The sequence below is a fragment of the Cynocephalus volans genome, chromosome 14, assembly GCF_027409185.1.
Source record: "Cynocephalus volans isolate mCynVol1 chromosome 14, mCynVol1.pri, whole genome shotgun sequence".
Taxonomy (NCBI): Eukaryota; Metazoa; Chordata; class Mammalia; order Dermoptera; family Cynocephalidae; genus Cynocephalus; species Cynocephalus volans.
Genome location: NC_084473.1, coordinates 60,566,021 through 60,589,075, shown reverse-complemented (window position 1 = coordinate 60,589,075; position 23,055 = coordinate 60,566,021). Strand labels below are relative to the sequence as shown.

At 42.4% G+C, this 23,055-nt stretch overlaps 1 pseudogene; it reads left to right on the top strand.

Moving 5' to 3' along the window:
* The first annotated feature begins 140 nt into the window (after positions 1 to 140).
* Positions 141 to 22,252, top strand: LOC134362534 (large ribosomal subunit protein eL28-like; annotated as a pseudogene).
* Positions 22,253 to 23,055: the final 803 nt, after the last annotated feature.

Sequence of the window (23,055 nt, the reverse complement as noted above, 5' to 3'; positions counted from 1 at the left end):
GTTCAATTTCTAGCTGGACAGATGGTCACCTGAAATATATTTCACAGCCTCTCTTGCAGGCATGTGGTTAAGTCTTGGCCACCAGATGTGAAGGGAAGTGATGTAGGCGACTTCCAGGTTATGCCCTAAAGGGAAGGGGCATGCCCTACCCATCGCCTTTTACCCCTTCCTGCTGGCTGGACAAGGTTGTGACCGTGTGGCATCTGGAATCAGGTGATGAAGACAAGATCTTTGGGAAAGCAGACAATAAGGTCAAAGGAGCCTGGGTGCCTGTGGATGACTTCATGTAGCAGCGCCCTAATTCCAATTCAGACATCTACATGTGAGAGAAACTAAAATTTCATTCCATTATAAACCTCCATTATTTTGGATCTCTGTGACTCTGAGTCGCACGTATCTTCTATCCTAACCCATGTACTGCCCTCCTCCCTGTTACGAAGATGGGAGAAAAGAAGGTTTTATTTATGATGTTGATCATTTGATTTCAAAGCTTCTGTTAGGTGTTTATGCAGCTTGTGGGCAGAGGCCCAGAGTAAAGGGCCTCTGCTCAGCAAAGCACCTCGGTGGGCTGGCTGGTCCGTGAAGGTAGACCTGTGTATAGTGGGGAGTAAGGGGTGGAAAGCTAGATGCTATGCGTGAGAAAGAAATCAGGATTTGCAGAAGACTGGGCCCTAGAGAAGGGAAAAGAAGAACCCAGAGAGGGAAGAAGAGGGGACCTGAGAAAACAACATCATGATGGGCCTGCGGGATGACACGGCCAGCAGGAAATTTCCCACGGCAGCAATGACTGCTGGGCTTTCTCAACAATGACTTCTGTCATCCCTGTGCTGAGCTGTGCAGTAACCCCTCCCTTGCTCCAGACACTGCTACAGACCCCAGCCTTGTGAGGATGCTGCTTTGGAGACAACGAAGGAATTAGGGCAACGTCCAACATGGGACAAAGCAGTGTGGGGAATAGCACAGTTCTTGCAGCAAGACAAAAGGTGAGCTCAAGAGTACAGAGGAAGCAAGAAATCCGAGCAAGAGGTAACAAGGAGATCAGCAAGCTCCTTGACAGTCCCTGAAACATTGTGGGGAGGGACATGCTGGCTTCCACCACATGTGGTATGTGGGTTCCTGCCACTCCTCTTGAATGTTAGAGAAGAACATCACCCTGGAAGTCTGCACGGCCTGCAACAAACAGGCAGCTGACACTCAGCTTTGCGGTTCCTGTGATACCGCCTTTCGTCCTGGCGAACTTCCCAAAATCAGACAGCCAAGCTGGGAAGAGAAATGAATGTTTCCTTCAATGCTTCCACTAACTTGGCCTGGACTGAAGGAGAATTTTTCCTCTTAAATCTAGAGAAATCACTAGGAGGAGAAAATCTGTAATTGGTCAGAGGACAAAGATGAATTGGTGAGTCTGGTGGTTGGAGACATAGGGAGGGAGCTTGGGATTTCTGGGATTGAGATGGGCCAGAACTCCATATCCTAACTGGCTCCTGAGGCAGAACATGTAACACACGCAGAAAGGTGTTTGCTGTTGTTACTGCTAATAGTAACACTTGTGCTCAACATCCAAATATATTCTCTGTTTATACTTACTCAAGTGATGGAATTTTAGGAGATGTACCTGGGATAATGGAAAGGTGACAGGTGTTTCTATGGTAACCCTCCTGAATGTGGTCCTATCACATCTTTAGTCATGTTAAGCATAAACTGAAGTTTGGGATCCATTGGAAAAAGAACATTCAGGAATAATAATCATTGACGTTTATTGAGTGCCTTCTGCTTTGTGCCTGTGTTATGCTAGGCAGTCTACATTCATGTATTCTCCACAACAATTCTTTGATGTGACTTTATCTGCATATTAACAGATGTGGAAACTGAAGATAAAGGAGGTTGATGATTGTTCTAAAGTCATACAGCAAGTAAATGGTGTGGTTGGGATTTGACCCTAGGCCAGCTGTTAGCCACTATCATTCTCTACCTTATTGTGGCCATGGGTACACACAACTTGAAAGGACGACCCATGGTCACCTCATGAGCATGAAACCTTGCACAGAGAACTATAACCAGATGGCGAACATCCTGGGGTGGAGCTGCATGGCTATTAAGGTGCAGCCTAGAAGCTTTTGTTAGTTACTTACACCTCTTTATCAACTTATGTACTAGTCACATTATAAGAACCATAAAAGCAGAATGTTCCCAAAGCATTTCTCTTATTTGATCTTTCTAGAAGTTTGGATTCCAAATAAACAAGAATTTAGTATAATTTGAAAGATCAATGGTCATTTTTAACCCCAACTTTACTGACCATGTAGCTCACTCATTTTGTTGTTCATTGCATGCCATACTAATGCCACACACTGTCACTAAATCTTGCATTTAATGGGAAAACTATTGATTATTTAAATACACATGTATAGTAGTTGTATTGAGTATAAACCTTAATGAAACTCGTTTTAAAACATAGTAGAGTTTCTGACTGAAGATGGTATGAAGTATATTTCTCTGTGTCCTTTCTTAGGTTAATAAATACCTAAGGACCAGCTTACCTGACAGCTTAACTCTTATAGCAAACCCTACCAAGTAAATAACATACCTAATGATTCTGGAAGAAGACAATTTCTTCCATTTTGAGGTAGCATCTCTTAGGATTATGAATTTGAGGTTTATCTGATACTGACTTGGCCTGACTAAATGGAGATTATGACATTAATTTTAAGGGGGGAGGTCCAGGATTGCCAACTTGCTATATAAAAATCTGTATTTTAAACATTTAATGCATTTTCAGTTCTATACTTTGGTGTACATCAAACCCATATTGCTCCATTGGTAGAAAGCAATAGAGTTTTAAAACTCTCTGTTATTCAGTAGTCACATTAAATGTTATAAAGAAGTTGGAATTGAGTGTCTTGTAAAAGTACTGAATTTGATTTTCATTTTGTAAGATTTATAGAGCGATGTGAGGATTTAACCTTGTCCTAGAAAGGCTCTTCAATGAGAAGTATGTCAGTCATATTGAAAAAGGCCTCAAAAGAGCTTCTCCCTGCAGGATTCAGACTCGTACAGCATCATCAGCTACTCTCAGTGCCACTGGTGAAATGTGGTTTCTCAGATAAAACAGGATCCCAAGAAATGACATTTACAAAATGTGGGTCTAGCCAGTTTGAAGCAAGATTTCACACATTCATGCTGCTGGCGGACACCAAATTGAGAACATTTTTAGCAGGAAGAGCTGGCGCTTAGCTCTGAACCCTGTGGTTGGCGCCTGTGGAGAAACAGATAAGGGGTTGTACAGTTTGCTTATAATAACCATGTTCTCTTGACATTGTAAATTTTTGCACAAAATCACCCAGAAGGCATAACAAAAATGCTCTTTACTTCAGTAAACCACTCCTGTGAGTGAACAATACATAGTGATGGTTGGAGAGATCAGAGTTTCCTTTTCCAAAGTCTTTGGAACAGACTCCAGGTTTCTTCCCACCCAGGGAAAAACTGCTGCAAGTGGCGGGGGGGGGGGGGGATTAAAATTTGTTTGTTTTAAATGTGAGTCATGACAAACCTTGGGATTAGAAACTCAGAAAGAGAAAAACATATCTGAGCAAGGATAGTAGCAGAAAAACCCAGAGCAATATTGGGGAAAAAAATCCTGTTGCTTTGAGACTTGTCAGACTTGTATGTATTCGGTACTGTTGAGAGATGCCCTGCACGGAACTGTCTCTCACACTGGGCTGGGCAATGCCTCAAATGCTCCCAAGTCTCCTTTAGATGAAGGCACATCTCTGTGAAGCTCCTGGTGGGATAAAATGTTATCTGGAAGAGAGGAGACATTAATCTGACATTGCCGATTTTCAAACTAAACTATCAGAGTTCCTAAGGAATGAGACAAAGGATGGGTAAATTTGGAACATAGGAATTGAGTGGAGAAGGGAAAAGGGGTCAAGAAATGGGTTTCGAGTATGAGATGGGACAGTGCCAGACCCGAAAGGGGCCCTGGGAAGACAAGGGAGCCTGCGTGCCTACGTTTTGGGAATAGGAGGTGGGATAGAAGCAAAATAATCCCTGGCTGCATCTACATGAGTCCTCATCAGTTATGACACAGGTACACAGACTTTTTTAAACAAACAGTTTTTCATAAGCATTACGCAACACTTGTCTTTATCCACCACGAAGCCTGCAAACCTAGTTGCATTCCGCAGTGGTCTGACTCTTCCGTCCTCTCTGCTAAGCCTGGTTTCAGTGGCTCACCAATCACAGAATTTCTGGATTGTTCCCAGGAACCAGGCACAGGAGCAGTACGGGGACCTCTCTGCAACTATCAGCATTGACCTGCTCTCACAGAGTTCTCGCCAGAGCTGCCCACAGCAGCTAAGTGAGTGGGTAGCATCTCTGCCTCAGGCCCCACTCTGATGCCTCCCGCCCTCTAGGAGGTGAGAGGTAAAGGTGAGTCTGAGTCATCCCTAATGCAGACATTAAGCCCTGAGATAATCAAGACCATCAGGGTACTCCTAGATATCTGTGCAGCATTGTATCCTCAGACTCTGCTCTGCAGACCCATCACTCAACAGGCCTGAGTCATGGATAATGCACCAGCTCGTTTACCCATTGCATTACTTCACAGTGTGTAGAAGCTTCCAACTGGCCTGTAGCCCTCCAAAACTAAAAAATAAGCTTATTTTCTACCACGTTGAGCCTTTGGGCTCTCTCGCCAGCACTTTAATATACCTGAACCCCAAAGGACATCCTTAAAATAGGGGAGCTCTAGATGGTAGCCCTGACACATGGACCTATTTCTTGCCTAAATTAAAAATGTCCAAGTCTATTTTTTCCCCTCTTTCTGGGAAGCTGACCTAAACAAGTAAGGATGTACTATAAATGTCTTTCAAGACTTGACTTGTAGGTTCTAATTATAATTAAGATGATAATAATATTACTTTGTATTTGCTCTGTGCCTTTCTTCCAAAGGGCTCTGAGTACTCTCAGCTGCATGACGGCAGGTATTACACGTTCGTTTGTATCTACTCGCAGATTCTAATTACACTTTCTTTTGATCATGGTTCTGAACTCACCTCCCTTCTCGGAGCCTGGGGCACAGGGGCCACTTCGTTGAGCTAACTTTTCTTGGTGTCTGTCCTGCCTTCCCTCTGTGTTATCTGATGGATAACAGAATTCACCTCGGCAGGCCCTGCTGGCAGAACCTGACCCCCAGGCCTCTGCATTGTGCTGGCTCTGCCCGGCCCCTTCCGGGAGCCTCTCCACCCTCGTCATCCCCACTCCCCAGACTCCCAGGTGCCAGAGACTGAGCTTCCTGCCTCTGTCATCAAGGAAGGGACCCTTCTCTGAAGTTGCTCCACACCCAAGCCTGCCCTAGATGGACTCTCCGCCCTGGTTGCCCCAGCTCCAGGGCAGGGGCAGATGTGGACTTGCTCATGTCCCCGTTAAGCAAAGCAGGAATCACACAGAAGCTTTGTTTGGTCTTCCAGGATCCCTTTGAATGTCCTGGCTCTTCCCTGGCTCCAGAGGAAACTCTGGCAGTTCCTCTGACTTTTCTGGTCCCTCTGAGCTAAAAATGGTCCTATGGTCATTGAAGTCATGAAATAATAGTCCCAACCCAGCAATTAAATGTTCAACCCTATGGAATAATAAAAACTCTGAACTGGATTTAAAGGCAAGGCTTCTCCTTGCTCTTGGCTCAGGCCAGCTATGGGGGTGGGACGGGGCTGTCTCTCCTTTCCTCCTTCTCCCTTCAACTGCTAACTACAGTTTGTGACACACATATGCCCCTTCCAGCCTTCAGCACTGGAGGAGGAGGGGGGGGAGGTGGGGGAGGAGGGAGAACTGGAGAAGGGTGCAGGAAAGGTCCAGGGTGGGCCTTCTCAGGACTTGGGTGGCATTGCAGTTCAGTCTTCTTCAGAGACTCCCTGCCCCTCATCAGCACCGGGTCCTCTCACTTGTGGGTCCCAGGACAAGGGTCGATGAGTCTAAATCCTAGCAGTTGCTTATACTTCCTCGGTTCCTGGAAATCTGTGACACCTTTGCTTCTCTCAGCTGAGGTTCCTTTACCTCCCAGGTGACTCAAAGGGGCAGCATCCAAGTTCCCACCTGGCATACATACATGGTCCGCTCCCTGATCCTCCACCCTTCGCCCACTCACCCAGCCCAGCCCTCTCGCCTCGCTCTGCCAAAAAGGCTCCTAGCCAGCCCTTTTGGGTTTTCCAGGTGGATCCAACTCACTGTGCCCCCCAAACTGAAGTGATGCACATTAAGTTCTCCTTAAGACTCTCTATTGCGAGGGGAAAGAGACAGACCCTCCCCTTCCCCCCCTTGTGTGCAAGGGTGATGGGGGGTCCTCAGCATACCATCAGCCTTCTCCAAAAATCCTCGCTGAAAATCTTGCTTCTCAACCCCTATTTTGAAGTCCGTTTTTAACTTGGATGTTGAAGAAGATGGTACGAACAATCTAACTGGTTTTATTTTCTACCTCTTTGGACCTCACTCTTGAACTTATGGTCTTGGTTCTTTGGATGTAACCCGAGTCTGAAGGGAGAGAAGCATGGGCAGAGATCCTGCCTGGCCTCCCTGGGACTTTACTATCACATGGTCCCGAGGGCCATAATTATCAGAATACAGATTTTCCCCACTTCCGAATTGGAGCTTTTATGAACCATAGGGTTAAATCCTGAAAGAAAATCAAATTGGGATGTCTGTGTGTATTTCCCTGTGAAAATCAGGATAGTTCTCCTTGACCTCTACTAAAATTTACTTAGGCTTTCCAGCCAGAGCAAGAGAGCCATGAGGCTTGGGTTCACATTATGAATGCACCTTTGGGTGCCTGGTACACAGAAGTTCATTCCACCCAGTCTCAATCCATTTCTCCAATAAGACAGCTATGGTGTGTTTTGGAATACCTACCCCTTCTATTTTTATCATCCAGTTGTCTAAAGGAATAATTTGGAAGGCCATCCAAATATTTTGAAAAATGATAGTCAAAGACACTGCCCAATATGTTACCTAATGTTCTTTCTGTATAAAGGTAACCATATAATAGAACACACCACCTACTGACATTTAGTACCAGAAAATATTTCTATCCATCGTCAAACTTGTATGCTTCCTTTTATTTGCCGATGAGAACTACGTAACGATGTATTTCTCATTTTGCTTTACCTGCCAGGAAGCAGAACACTAAATTTAGTGTTTGATCATAATAATTAATTTATTCCAGGAAGGTGATGTGTTTATCTCATTTCACTTTTATTTGGTTTCTGTTATTTCTTTCTCTTTTTTAAAAGTTATGTTATATTTTTAGATATATTCTAACATTGTAAACCATCTCCAATTCTTTTTCTTTGTGGTCATCAGGATATAAAGCCTAGATAAATATGAAGAAAACTTGTATTTGTTCATTCCTTCAAAAATATTTATTGGTCACTTCCTATATGCCAGGCATTTTGCTAGGTACGGGGAGAAACAATGGTGGGCAAAGAGACCTTCCCTGCCCTTGTAGAGCTCACAGGGCACCTGGGGAAGAGGCTGAGAAGGAAAGTCACAAGACTGTGGAGTTACAGCAGCCAAGAGAAGCCAGTGTTTCCAAAGGAAGGATAAATCCCCTGCTGCAAAGAGACCAGGTAAGACAAGAACTGAGATGTGCTCATTCAGCAACAAGGTCATTAGCAACCCCGCCAAGAGAATTTCACTGAAATATTGAATGGAAGACAAAGAAGTAGGAGCAGCAAATGTAAAAAACTCCTTCAAAAAGTTAGGCTGTGGCAGAGACAGCTGGGTGGCTGCTGGGGAGGGTGTGAAGACCTGTGATGACTCAGCCCCATCAGGTGCCCATCAGTTACCATCTTGGTAACTTCAAATGATTATTTGGAATTCCATCAATTTCCAAGTCTTCTTGTGCTTAGACTCAATACTAATTTCCCTGGAAAGAGAGGGTCCTGGAATGCCTGGACTATCAGGTCAAGGAGAGAAGAAGGGTGCAGACACTTTCACTGCTAGCTGCTTGGCTGTCTTCTATTCTCTAAAATATCACTGTGGCTCTGGCTGCTAACTTCCAGGGGCACCCAAGATCCCAGGAGTGCCCTAGGAACTGTATTCTCAACTCAGATATGTGGCACACTTGGCTGCCAGCCACAGCTGGCCTCCCTCCCAGCTTGACTGAAGAACACCACAGCTTTACAAATCTGCCTGATCAATTCCTCTGCACAGCAGAGAGAGGGGGGCTGGCCAACAAGCCCTGTGAGCATGGGAAACACATCACATTCCATTTTTCCAGGCCTGAGTTCAAGTCCCACCCTGGACCTGTGTTGGCTGCTTTCCTTATTTACCCCACATTAGCTTGATTTATCTCAAGGATAGTTCAGTGACTTGAGAAAGCAATCTGCATTGTGGTTTTAATGTTATGAGGCTAAGAAAGGAGCCAAATGGCCTCAAGACAGACATAGGGGCCACATGAGGCTTTTTCAAATTTGCTTCCTTATTTAAGGAAAGAAAAGTGATAACTTTCTCCAAAAATCACAGTGACTCAATATAAATTACATAACATTCTGCCTATTCGTCTTCCTCTCTCATGCAATTAACTTGTACATCACATAAGCATTCAATCAACTCTCTCCTATTTTATAGTGAGAGTTTTACAGTTATTTGCATTTCTTTGTCTTGGCTGCCAGGGAACTCATCTTCAGATTTTATTTTCAGATACAGCAACCTTCTTGAAATTTTCAGTTGGCATATTCATTTATTCACTTTATTTTTGGATTTTTAAAAATTTTGCTCATATTTTGTTTACTTACTCTATATGATATTTTTGGAAGCTGCTTTACATATTTTTTTGAAAATGAGAGAGGGAATAAATAAAATCAATAAAGAATTATGTATCCCTCTGTTTGATAAGTTTATTCTGTTTTCAGCTTACTCTCGTTTGTATAGAGTATAGAAGAGATAGAAGGGATTCTTGTTTTCAAAGGTAAACTCTTTGTTATTTTACTGAAGACTTCAGGTGTGTGTGTGTGTGTGTGTGTGTGTGTGTAGCAAGGTGCAGTATAGCACAACAGTTGAGAATGTGAGTTGTGAAGACAGACTGCCTGGGTTCAAATCCCAAATCTATCACTTACCAGCAGGATGTTCTTAAGTAATGTCCTTAATTCTTTGTGCCTCAGTTTAAATTATGAGAGTAATAATACCTCATAATATGATTGTAAGGATGAAATGTTAATACCCTAATACATGTAAGGTGCTTAGAATATTAATACTATTGGTTATTGTTGGCATGGGGCAGGGCAGGAAGGTGATGTGGAAAATCAAGTCTCTCCAAAAGAGGGAAGGAGGTGGCATCACTAGCTGCCCTCCTCCCTCTTGGTACTTTAGCCAAACTATAGAGAAGAGAGAGGGGGCTGGGCAGTGGTAACTGGTTTAGAAATTCCCCTGCTCGGCCTAGTAGTCCTGTTTCCTGGTCCAGATGCTTGCTCTACACAGTGTCTTTCTCATTTTCCCTGATTTACTGTTTGGTCCAAGAAACTCCAGAGGGAGCTGTGTCTATTTCTCTCTTGAATCTGTCTCTTGAGCTTTTAATTCCAATGACTTTGTTTTTTATTTTTAGACTTTCTATTTGGTTCTTTGTTATTGTTAGTCAGCCACTTAATCATCTTTACTTTTGTAAAGTTATATAGGCTTATCATTAAAAGAGACAAATAGCCCTAACAGGCAATCCTCTATTCCCTTCCCCCGAGAAGTCACTTTCAGCTCTTTCAGCTGGTTATTTGGGATTTACTGCTATTTCTCTAAATAATGCATTTGTATTGCAGTTTCTTGTCTGTTGATTAGTTTGTTTCGGTGCTTGGCCTTATACTGCTATCCCATTATGGAAAATAAGGGTGTAGCTCTCTTTCATTCCCATGCCCTAGCACAGTCACTGTCCTCCCCAGTCCTCTATCCTTCCAATAGTTATGGTCTAATGGATTGGATCAGTATTCAGTGTGTAGGTTGTCGTGATTCTGTAAACACCTTGGATTGCCAAGCCATGTAGTATGCTAAGAACACTTTCCCTTTTCTGCAGCAGTTTTTATTTTCCATGGAATCAATCATTATTTTTCTCAGTTGCTTAGTTTTCTATGAATTTAACACGAATTTTATCCCAACCCTCTGACAGTTGTTGAAACCGCCTCTCAGTCTGTTCAGACACTTCACGTATTGCATCGACCTTCACCTCCCTGGAGGACTTGCCTGGGCCTTTCTAACCCACCTTAGCCTGGGCTCCTCCTCCCCCCTCACCCAGGGGATGCCTCTCCTTGTCTCTGGACTTGTATTCTTCAATGTCTTTTCTCTTTGTTTATTCCCTTGTTTTGATGGAGCATATCCTCCAGCAGTTTCTTTTTTTTAATTTATTTTTTAATCGACAAGTAAACATTATGGAGTACGACACGATGTTTTGATGTAGGTGTATATCATAGAATGTCTAAATAAAGCTATTTAACATATGCATTACCTCACACACTTACTATTTTGTGTGTGTGATGAGAACACCTAAAACCTACTCTTCAGGCAATTTTGAAGTACACAGTATATTGTTATTTATTATAGTCACCATGACATCTAGTAGCTTCTTGAGAAAGGGCCCTTGGAAGATAAATTTTTGATACCACGTATGTATGAAAATATTTTTATTTTACCATCAGTTTGATTGATAATTTAGCTGGAGGGAGAATTCTAGGCTGAGTACAGTTTTGTCCCACAATGATGAAAGCATTGCTTCAGTGCTTTTAGCTTCCAGAAGCCTAAAGAGATTCCAATTCCTTTTCCTTTGTGTGTAGCTTCTTCCCCCTCTCTCTAGAAGCTTGCAAGATCTCTGTCTGCATTCTGCAGATCTAGTTTCTTCTGTCTTGTGGGCACTCAGTGGGCCTATTCATACTGGTAACTCACGTCCTTCAGCATGGGGAAATAATTTGATGTAATTTCTTTGACTATTTCTTCCACATCCAATTTCTCTGTTTTCTTTCTCTGGGACTTTTTTTCTTTTTCTTTTTCTTTTTCAGATTTAGGACCGTCTGGACTAATCCTCTAAATTTCTTATTTTATCTCTTCCATTTTCAGACTTTTTGTCTTCTTGTTCTACTCTTTGGAAACTTTGCTCAACTTTATCTTTCAGCCCTTCAACTGAGTTTTTCCTTTTGTTACTGTTCTATTAAGAGTTCTTTTTTGTTGTCTAAATGTTCTGTTTTTAGAGCCTCCTTCAGGCTGGTCAGGTCCTTGATTTTCAGCCTTGGCTGCACATCAGAACCATCTGGGGAGCTTTAAAATTTACTGATGGTTTCTGACCCCAGAGATTAATTGGTCCAGAATCCAATCTTGCCATGGGGTTTTGTTTTTTAAGTGTTCCATATGATTCAAATATGCAACAAATTTTGAGAACTATTGGTCTAGGTTATATTGTGGGAAAAACAACTCTCAAATAATAGTGATTTTCAACAAGAAAAGTATATTCTTGACTCATTAATTCATCAGAAGTTGGTTGATGACTCTGTTCTGTGTCTTTTCATTCAGGCATGGAGACTGACAGGACAAGTCTCTGCCGTCTGGAACATCACTAGTTGCTGTATCATTGGGTGGGAATTAAATTCTGTCTAAATGTCAAAAAGAGAAGAGGGTTGAGTGGCAGCAACTGCTTAGATAATGTCAGGCTTCCACTCACATGTTGTATTTGTCCTTTATCTGTTGCTTATACAAAATATCTGAAACTGGGTAAATTCTAGGGAAATGAAATTTATTTCTTACAGTTTGGGAGGCTGGAAAGTCGAGGTTCAGGGGGTGCATCTGGTGAGGGGATTCTTCTTGGTGGGAACTCTCTAGAGTCCTGTGGTGATGCAGAGTATCACACAATGAGGGCTGGGTAAGAGTGTGTTTTTATGTGCTCACTTACACTTCTTATAAAGCCCCCAGTCTACTCCCTGATAACCTATTAAGCCATTAACCTATTATTGCATGAATGGCTTAATCCATTCATGAAGCATAGGCCTCATGATCCAATCACCTCTTAAAGGCCCCACCTTTCAAATACCATATCAGGGATTAAGTTCCAATGTGAGTTTAGGGGGCACATTGAAGCCACAGCACATGTCATTGGTCAAAGCAAGTCACATGTTTACTCAGAGAAGTTTAATCCCTACCATGCGCCCAGAGGAAGGACTGGAGTATTTGCCAATGGCCTTCATGACTCCAATGCTAATCCTCTTTGTATGTGCTTATCAGCCATTTATTTTTTCCTGCTATGAAATGATACCTATGACTTTTTGCCCTTTCTTTATTGTGTTGTCTTTTTCTTACCAATTCAGAGAGATTCTTTATATATTCAAAATACTAATCCTTTGTTAATTATGTTTGTTTCAAATAGCTTCTGGTTTTTACTCTTTGAATGATATGTTATGATGAACAAAAGTTTTAAGTTTCATGTATTCAAATATATAAACATTTCATTTTATGTGCTTTGAACATTTTGTGATGTATTTATGAAAACTTTCCTTATTCAGTGGTCATAAAAATATATTCTATATTTTTTATAAAATGTTAAAGTTTTGACATTTTTAACATTTGAATGTTTAATCTACTTAGCATTAATTCTTGTGTATGGTATGAGGCAGAAACCCAATTTCTCCTTTTTTTTTTTCTGCATGATTAACTAAAGGTCCCAGCTCCATTTTTGAGTAGCCCATTCCTTTTCTACTGGTCTGTAATGCTTGCTCTGTTGTGAATCAAACTTTTCTTATACAGTGAGTTTTTTCCTAAGCTCTCTTCCATTTCATCAGTCTCTCTGTTTATCCCTAATCGATCCGCCCTCCCTCATGTCATAATTGCTAGGATTTTACAGTAAGTTCTTCATATCTGGAAAGGCAAGTTCCTTCCCTCCTTCTTCTTCAGGATCATCACTCCTCTTTCTGGCCCTTTTTTCTTCTATATATACATTTCATAAGCAGCTGGGATTTTTCTGCAGAAGATCCACAAAATATTCCTATTGAGATTTTGATTGAAACTACAGATAACCTTGGGGCAAATTGATCTTCAGGATACTGAGTCTTCTTATCCTTGAACATGACTTTTTTTTTTTTTTTTTTCCATTTTGGGGTCTTTTTTTTTTAACCTTTCAATGAACTTATAAAGTAACTTTTTACAACAAGGCCGAGACAAATTTTTAACATTAGTGTCACAGCTTGGGAATCCACATTCTACAGATAATGTAATTTTTTTTTTTCTGGCTGATACAGGGATCAAACTCCAGAGATAATGTGAATTTAGATCTTCTCTTATGCTCAGCACAACTCTTATTCACCTCTGACTTTGAGTTCTCTTTTTGTTTCTGGAACTTGACAATTTTACTTCTTGACTTCATGCTTAGTTACATATTAAAACTGTGTTTGTCAGATTTTATCCAGAAGTCCTTAAATGTTTGAAGTGAGCACAGAGCTTCCACTTGCATGTTTATTTTTGACCAAAATCCTCTCTAACTTTCTGTAGAACATCTAACCCAATTTTACAAATTAACCAGAGCATCAGAAAGTTTGTGGTAGAAAAGATGTTTTGATTTTCCTCCCTGTAGTTAACCATGTCTGCCTGAGTAACTCCTTTCTTCTTCTTTTGAGCTTGCTTATTTATTTAGATTGTCAGTAAGGGCTACCACTACCTCTTAAATGGATCAACACTCTGATGACTTTCAAGAGACGTTTAATAATAGCAGAAATAAATCTATTAATGTTTGACTACTAAGTTTGCATACATTTTATTAGTCATTTCCTTCATGGATGGAAAAATTCAGAAACATCTATGGTGATAGCCAATAGCAGAACTTTTCTGGGCTGTAGATCATGGCTTTCATCCCTTCCTCTCTTTTTCCTCCTTAAAGTAAATAAAAATGCCTGCTAACCCCAGAGGCTACAGACAAATGCCCATTGTGCTGACCTTGCTTGGCTCCTTTTAGAAAAACTGCATAACTGTTAGAAATAATTTAAAGAGCTGTGATCCCAGCCAGCAACTACAATGTTAGTTTACAGCAACCTCTTTCTGAGCAAGAAAACAGAAGATTTAACCACATTGGTGAGAAAGTCAGATGATTTACACATAGGCCACAGGGTTGGGTTGCTGGCTGCCTTCTGCAGAAAAATCCTAGGCAAACATATTTCCTTTCTTGAGAGGATCAAACTCCTCCATGTTCACTTCCTCTCCAGTTCACAGTGCGGCCAGGTGAAATAGCTTGTGGGTGAGTTAGGAAACTTCTCTAACAGAGAAGGGTAAGCAGAGAATATTTCACAGAGAATGGCAGTGAAGTTGAGAACTGAAGAACTGTGCTGTCTTCAAGGGAGTGGGAAGCCAATAAATTAAAACAAAAAATTAAAAGATGGAGCTCTGTTTCTCAATGAACCTGAGCTAATTTCTGCTCTATAGGTTTAGATTTTCTTTTGGTGTCAGATTGAATGAGACTGAGAATATTCATGATTCTCAGAAAGGGTCCTAAATTCCTGTGATAAGATGACATGTCCTGTTCAAAAATAGTAACCATTATAGATTAAAAAGGTGAATTAATAAGAGAAATGGCCTCATTGAAGGGAGATCACTTGCTGTTTGGAGAGGTAGAGGGTTAGGCAGTCTTCTCCACCCTTTCCTCCCTCTCAGGAAAAGGAAATAGTCTTGAGCCTGAGAAGAAAATGTTGGTTTGGGCTCCAGGAGTCTCATGGACCCTCAGATAGTAGCGTACCTGCTCCTTGGCAGATGTCTCAGTCTTGGAGAAGAATAGTTAAGTGGTAAACCAGCAGACTGGCGTAGAGGGAGGTGTTGAGGTTGGGTGCAAGAAACCGGGGTTTCCAGCCACTGCTAACACTGTGAACTTAAGCAAAAAGTGGAAGCAGCAGAGAAGCTTCTCTCTGAGTGCTTGGACAATGAGCACATTAGCAGGTGACCAATGTGGGCCAAAGCCCAGGGAGACTTCTGGAAGGTTCTGCTCTGTATAAGATCCCTAAGACCTTCTCATAACTTGAGAGGAATATTCATGCTCCAATAATGAATAATATGTAGAAAACAGAGGCTAAGGTTAAGATGTAATTTGATTTAGAAAGTAATTGGGCAATTTTTGTATTCAAGTGTGGTGTTTGCAAACACATACCTGCCACAATAGTCACTTTTTTTTTCTTCACAGCACTTATATGCCAGACATGGATCTAAGTACTTACATGCTTAATCCTTACCAAAACCACTGAAGTATGTATTACTATTGCTTTAGACATAGCTTTGTGAGGGTGCAATATCCAACATCCCACATCCTAGAAGACAAAAATGTTTTAAACTGTTGGAAACAATACAGTGTATGGATTTTGTTATGTAAGTAATGTAATGTAAGTCATGTTGTTATCAACCCTTGAGTGTGTAAGAGTTGCAAGCTTCCTATTAAAATAAAATATAAAAACAAAGGCAAACAACTAATATTTTCCTAAAAGAGGTTGAACATGAGTCAGCATTATCCTGGGTTTTGGAATGACTGACCAACTCAAAAGAAGTGAGCCTTCAGAACCACGGACAGAGGCATGACCAAGTGGGGGTAGCCCCCACCCCAAAGACATTTCAGTCATGCAACCCCTAGGATTACCCCCACTTTACAGATGAAGGAAATGAGGCACAGAGAGATTAAGCAGATACCTAAGATCACGCTGCTGACAATGAAAGAGGCAGGAATTAATCTGATTTCAAAGTCTATAAAATTTTATTGTTGAAGTCTATCCTCTGCCACCCCCACCTCCCCATGATGTTTTGACAGCTTTCCTTATACTATGGTCATTTTTCTTAAGATTATTTATTCTCTTGATCATATTCTCAGTCAAGAAAGAACTGCATCTGGGCCCCTGTAATGGTATTCCAGATTTGAAGCAGGAGAAGTAAGTACAGGAGCTGCACAGACCCCCCTAGAGTTGTCCTTTTTTTCTTTGCTCCCATTTAAGCCTAAAACTGTGGAAGAACGGTGGTGTTAGAGGCACACAGAGCACGATGTCTTCAGCTTACTGCTTCCAAAATGCCGTTTCAGAACCATTTCCATCTCCCTTGCCTCCCCCTGAACCAGCCAGATGTCCTCCCGCCCACCTGCCATGTGCTGGCCATGTGCAGTTAAGCTGCCTGTCCCTAGCACCTCTGTGGGGTGGCAACAGTTCTGTCCTATCAGCAATCAGCTGCAGAAACCCCACTGCTCATCAGCATCTCTGCATCTTGAGCTAGAAATAGCCCTGGAGTCTCCACGTGCTGTGAAGAGCAGAATAGGGGTAGATGTGGATAATTTTTTGAAAAAAGCTATTTGGTACTAAATTGTTTTTCTATTAGTCTGTGTGCATGGGCTCTCTCCAGTGTCAGTAGAGGCTATCTACATTCAGGAAAAGAAGGCTGATTCTGCCATCCAGTAAAGAGACCTGGGCAGGCAGGTCAGCAGCCCGGTTATCTGCTGTCCACCTCCCTTCATCTTCAGGGAAGCAGGGTGACTCTTTTCTTCTTGCTGGCAGCTTTGGTCTTAGGCGTCCTCTTACAAATCTGTCCTGATACTACTAGAAGACAGCCCTCGTCACTCTGAGAACTGAATTGCTTGAGGGGGGTTTAGAGGTATGGCGGGGCAATCAATGGTTCACAGAGTGAGGCCATCAGAGTGGGCCAACCCCCAACCCATTGCTTCTGATCATACTAAATGTAGGTTCCCTCCACACTCTCCCTCATCACTTTGTCGGTCTCCTTAGGAACCCAGGGGCTCCCCACTCTGGTCCTTAGGGCATTTTTTACACAGCCTCTTGCCAGGGTTCATGGCTTGGGAGCGAAGCCTGGCTACAGTTCAGCCCCCAGTTGCCCCCCTGGCTGGCACCCTTGTGCAAGGCAAACCTGTACAGCTGTACATGGAGTCCCTGTCCTCTGTCTACCTCCTCCTGCCAGGTGGAGATGGTCATTTTTCACATCCCCTTCTGCTTTCCATGCTCAGTTTCCTCAAGGTCAATGAATCAGATGCATTTTCTTTTCTCTCTCTACTGAGCAGTTTTAATCTGAGAGCTACCAGGAAAGAAGGGTCCCTAGACATTGGTGATATACATCACAGGGAAGATCCTTGGTTACTGGGTTCTGTTACCTCAGGCACCTGCCACGGAGCCTACAATTTTTATGCACTGTGGACCATTCTAGAGGACATAGTCACCTAGCTTTAAAAATGTATTATTGCCCGATTGTCCTATCAGGATCTCCTTTTTGAGGGTAGAATATAAACAGAAGAAAAAAAAAACTATGTCTTGAATAGACTGAAGCCCTTTATTCATCATTTGCTCACTAAATATGTACTAAGTGCCTGTTGAATGCCAGGAAGCCTTCCACGTGCTAGAACACAAAAGTGAGCAAAAAACAACATTGTTCCTACATTTACAAAGTTGATGTGGTGGGAGAGAGAGATTGAACAAAGAATCACACATATACATATACAGATGCTCCTTGACTTACAATGGGGTTAAGTCCTGATAAAACCATCATAAGTTGAAAATATCATTAAGTCAAAAGTGCATTTAATACACCTAATCTACCAAACATCATAGATAAGCCTAACCTATCTTAAATGTTCTCAGAATACTTACATTAACCTACAGTTGGGCTAAATCATCCAACACAGCCCTACTTTATAATAACGTGTTAAATAATTCATTTAATTTATTGAGTTCTATACTGAAAGGAAAAATAGAATGGTCATATGGGTACTCCAAGTATGGTTTCTAATGAATGTATATCATGTTTGCAAAATCGTAAGTTAAATCATCATAAATCAGGGAACCTCTGTAATTACAAGCTGTAAATGTTCTGTGAATAAAAAGCATTCACTGGCCTTTGAGGACAGGGAGTGTGTCTCATTTGTCTTGGTAAGTCCAAGGTACTCCTGTTACTTAGCAGGTGCTAAATAAATATTTGTAGAATCAATGGGTAGATGGATGACTACATGAAAGAAAGAATAATTGAACAGCATAAGAATCATCTGAAGGCACATCATGAATAAGAGGTGGTGAGGATTGAGAACCATTAGTCCTGAGTAACTTTCCCACCTTGGTCATTAACTTCAGTTGTAACCTCAGTCTATCAAATCCCTCTGCAGTTCAGCTGTAATTAAGAATTGCACACAGAGTCCCAGGCAAGCAGCATCTCCTCACCAGACCTTGTTTGCTACTCTCTGAAATTCTTGGACTGAAAAAAACTTCCTGGAAATCAAATAATTTAAACAGTTCACCAATAAGGAGGGGCAAAATCTGCTGCAGTGTGATTTCTACCATGGTTCATCTTCCTAGCCTTCTTTAGGTTTTCCTCTGGGCTTTATGTCATTGTGGTGATCTCTGAAGCTTTGATTTCCTACTTGTCTTGGTTGACTACTCTGGTTACAAGATACTGAAATGCACTTAAAGGAACTCACATAAAAGTGGGAATTATAAGGAAGAAAAGTGGATCTCATAGCAGCAGTTTAGAAAATAGAGGTATTGTTTCTCTTTGTCTCTCTCTCTCTGTCTGTCTCATACCATAACATTTCTCATCTCTTTTCTCTGCTTATCTTCCCCATTCTCTCTGCAGGCTGACTTCTCTGCAAGGCTCTTGTTTTTGGCTATCCCAAAACTTGGGCTTGCATGAAGCTCTGGCTTGCCGTGGCCCCAATTCTAGCTTCAACTCCACATAATTGGATTAGTCAATACTCTCTAGGATATAATTGATATACACCTGAACTAAATTAACATTAGCAAAAATAAAATAAAATAATTCAATCACATAATTGAAAAGTCTAAAGGTATCTAGCTTTAGACACAACTGGATAGTCAGGTACTTAAATAATACCAGATCTCTCTCTGTGTCTGTCACTATCATCCTACTTTTCTCTACACTGACTTTGATCTCAGGGAATTTGATGGCAACATGGCAACTAGCAGCTCTAGATTTATATTGCTCCTACTTACAGCTTACAATCCCAGAGGAAGAGGAGCGTTTCACCCAGTAGTTCTGGCTAAGATCTGGGGGACTGTGATTGGCCTAATTTGGGTCATGAGCCAATGATTGAACCGATCACTGAAGCTGGGAAAATGGAGTCCATAAATTAACCAGGTCTGTGTCACATGCCTACTCTGAGATTAGGTCAGGGTCAACCCCACTAGAATCACAAGGCTTAGTGTTTCTTAGTTCAGGTATTCAAGAGAATCTAATTGGTCCAGCTTAAGTCAAACTTCCACCCTTGATCCAATCAGCTGTGGCTGGGAGAATGTTACCTGATACAAATATGGCTGCCTAGACTCACTGCTTCAGGATGGACTGTGAGTGGGGTATGGATTCTCTTAGTGAGATATGGGTAGCAGGGCAGCATTGACTGAAAAAAGTTAAATGTACCTTCTTTGTGTTGACTCCTCTGTTTGGAAGAGATATAGCAAAAGTTTTAAGATCTGAAAAAATCTTGGGCAATCCAGACTTTGCAGACCCATGCAAGTTTTAAAACAGAAAGAGTCTGTAGAGATCATCTAGTCACAATCTCCTCTCTTGAACAAGAGGAGACTGAGGCTTAGAAGCCTTGATGGCTTGCCCAAATTTTACAGCTTCTTTGTTGTAGAGCCTGATATAAACCCGAAATCTGAGGTCTCCTGGTTCCCAAGCCAAGGCTTGCCTAGAACACCAAGGATGCTTAGCCAAAGGCCTTGGACATCAGTCTGGCTTCTCCAGAGCAGGGCTACTTCTGAGACATCTTGTTTCCTCCCTCGGCACCACTAGACTCTTCCATTGTGAATAGTTGCTTGCTAAAGGGAATTCAATTTAGTGCAAGAATTTATTGGGGTGAACTCCATCTGTAGCAGTAGGTTACGTGCTATAGGTACACAAAGAGGTATTCAACACATTTTAGTTGAATCGAGTTTAGCAAGGTACAGACCCTGCCTTCAAAGAGCCTATAATCAAGTTAAGAAAGAAAGACTTTGATACCTGTAATGAATACAAATAATAGAAAACAATATTTTATTAAATACTAAGTTGACTATTGAACACTATTTATAGTTTTTTTTTTTTGATGCATCACTTTTTTCTACCTAAAATTACAGGTATTTCTGTTAGAATCTTCCCTCCCTTTACTGTTCTCACTGGGTTAAGTGCAGAAGCCAGTCCCATCCATTCTTGTCACTGGATGACCTCCCCTGTGTCTGTTGGGAGCACACCCCATAGTTCAGAATCTCTGGGGTTCCCTGCTGAATCACAGAGTCCCTTGGGACAGTCCTTTCTTTTTCACTGAGGTCAGCTGATTAGCCCAAGATTGGAGGGAAACATTCCTACCATTGATTGAGAATGTGGAGGGCAATTGAATGGGGGCGAAAAAAGTCCCTCCCAGACCTCTGACCCCTGTAGACAGCATATGGATTAGAAAATGCACAACTTGAATCTAAAATAAGGGACTGTCTTGAACATTCTTCTGGATGCCAAGAGGATATGCATTTCTGTATGTAACTGTGTGGCTAAAATAAACTGTGGTACCCATCACTCCCTCTAAATAATCAGTAGATTTGCCCCATTCTCTAGGTGATGGGGGTGAAGTCCCAGGAAAAGTGAAGAGAAAACTTCTATTTCACTCACACAAAACCAGGGCATACAACCTGCTCAGATGTGCAAACCAGAGCTGGTTACCAAGTGACTGCCATGCCAGGACAGGTGGCTGCTGCCTGCTGAACCTTGGCTAGGGAACGGGTGCCATATAAGCTACAGAATGTCTAATGCTATTTCAAATCCCCTCCCCCTTACAGCCACCCAGGCCTTTAGTCCCCAAGATGTCATGTTCCCTCCCACAACCCAGCCTTCATACATGACATCCTTTGCTCCCCCTTTCTTCCTATCTTCACCTGGGTAACTCCTACTGATCTCTTAGATTTTAGCTTAAATATCTCTCCTCAGGTAAGGCTTCTGTCTGATAGACACCATGGCACAGCACCCCTCTCCTTCCCAGCACACCACACTGTAGCAATTTTACATTTGTTTGATCACTGTCTGTACCCCACCCCAGACCATAAAATTCCCCAAGGGCAATGACCATGTCAATTTGGGCTCACATGGCTTCCCATGACCAGCACAGTGCCTGGCACCTGGGAGGCCCTCAGAAAATATTTGCAGAAAGTCTACACATGTGACCTGGAAGATGGATGCCTCAGCAGGCAGCCAGTATTGAGGGGTGGGGAAGAGGCTGAAGCTGAAAGTGGGAGCAGAGCCAAAAGTCAAGTCAGGGTGTGGGAGAATGCGGGGCAGGGTCAGCACCCAGAGAAGGGTGCCAACATTTAGTCTAACAGGGAGGAGCTCCAAGGCAACTCTGGGGAGACAACAACTGCAGGGGGCCAAAAAATGACAGAGATGACAGTGGGGAGTGGCAGGCTTGGCAGGGAAGTGTGAGGGGTCTGTGCCCAGGCAGGCCCCAGAGGCTGCTGCCAAGGCAGGTTTCTATATGCCTGTTGTAGGCAGACCACATTTAATGGACTAAGATTAAAGAACAGGTAGGTGTGATTCTGAGACCATCCAGAGCAGTGGTTCTTAATCCTGGCTGGACATTTGAATCACTGTGGGAATTTTTTAAAATGCAAAGGACCTGGGCGCCATGTCCAGAAATTCTGACTTCTGTTTTTATTCTAAAGGCAAGGAGAAGCTATTGACAGTTTTAAGGAGGGTGTGCATATGTGTGTGTGTGTGTGTATGATGATGATGATGATGATGATGTTTGTGTGGACAACAGATTGGGGAGGTCAGTTAGGAGAGTGTTAGGCATGTGACTTAAGAATGAGTATTTTGTGTTCTTTCCATCTCCAAAAGGTGCTGCCGCCACGCCCACACATCTGCAATGGGTGGTCATGTGGAACTGCTCCAGTTTCCTGATTAAGAGGAATAAGCAGACGTATAGCACTGAGTCCAATAACCTAAGGGCCCGCAGCTCCTTCCACTACAACGGGCTGATTCACTGCAAGACTGTGGCCGTGGAGCCAGCAGCCAACTGCAGAGGTATCGTGGTGGTCATGAAGTGTGGCTCCACCAGCAAAAGCCAGCTACCTCCTACGTACGGACCACCATCAACAGTAACACCTGGGCCACCCTCGGCAGCATCAGGCACATGATCCATAAGAAGTACCGCTCTGATCTGCACATGGCCACCATCCACAGAGCCAGGGCCATCCTGCACGTCTAGAAGTCTGTGATGGTGAATAGGAAGTAAAAACACCCCACCAAGAGCTCCTGAGCCCCCCGCCCCCAAAATCAATAGCCAACTTTTTCTCAAAAAAAAAAAAAAAAAAAGTAATGGGTGTTTTGCGAAAGCATCCCATGCATTTAAAATATGCAGTAGGGTTGGGAACCACTGTTCTAAAATGATAGTCTTTAATCCTGGCTACACGTTGCATCCACCTAGGGAGCTTTAAAAACTATTAATGCCTGGACTTCACTCCCAGATATTCTGATTTAACTGGTCAAGTGTGGCCTGTGCATGGGGATGTTTCAGAGCTCTTCCAGATGTTTCTAATGTGCAGCCAGAGCTGACAACCACTGCTAAAGCTACTCAAGGAGACTTGCTACTCAGAGTGTGGTCTGTGGGCCAGCAAGCAATATAGACAACATCTGGGAACTTGTTAGAAATGCAGGCTCTCAAGCTCCACGCTAGACCTGCTGAATCAGAATTTTGACAGGATTCCCATGTACATTAAAGTTTGAGAAGCATTGTTCTTGGGCAGTGATTCTCAATGTGTGTTCCCTGGACTAGCAGCAGCAGCAGCAGCAGCAGCAGCAGCATCACCTGGGAACTTGTTAGAATTGCAAATTTATGGGCCACTGAATCAGAAACTCTTGGGGATGGGACCATCCAGGTGATTCCGGTGCATGCTAAAGTTTCAGAAACATAATTCCAGAGGTAAAAAGCAAATTCTGATTGAGAATCCACTAAGGAATCTGGCTGGCTGAGTATTTTAGAAGCTCAGGGGTTAAAGCACTTCCCCAATCTCATGTATAACTGGCTTCCAGTCAAAAAGATTGAGGATGAAACACAGTTTC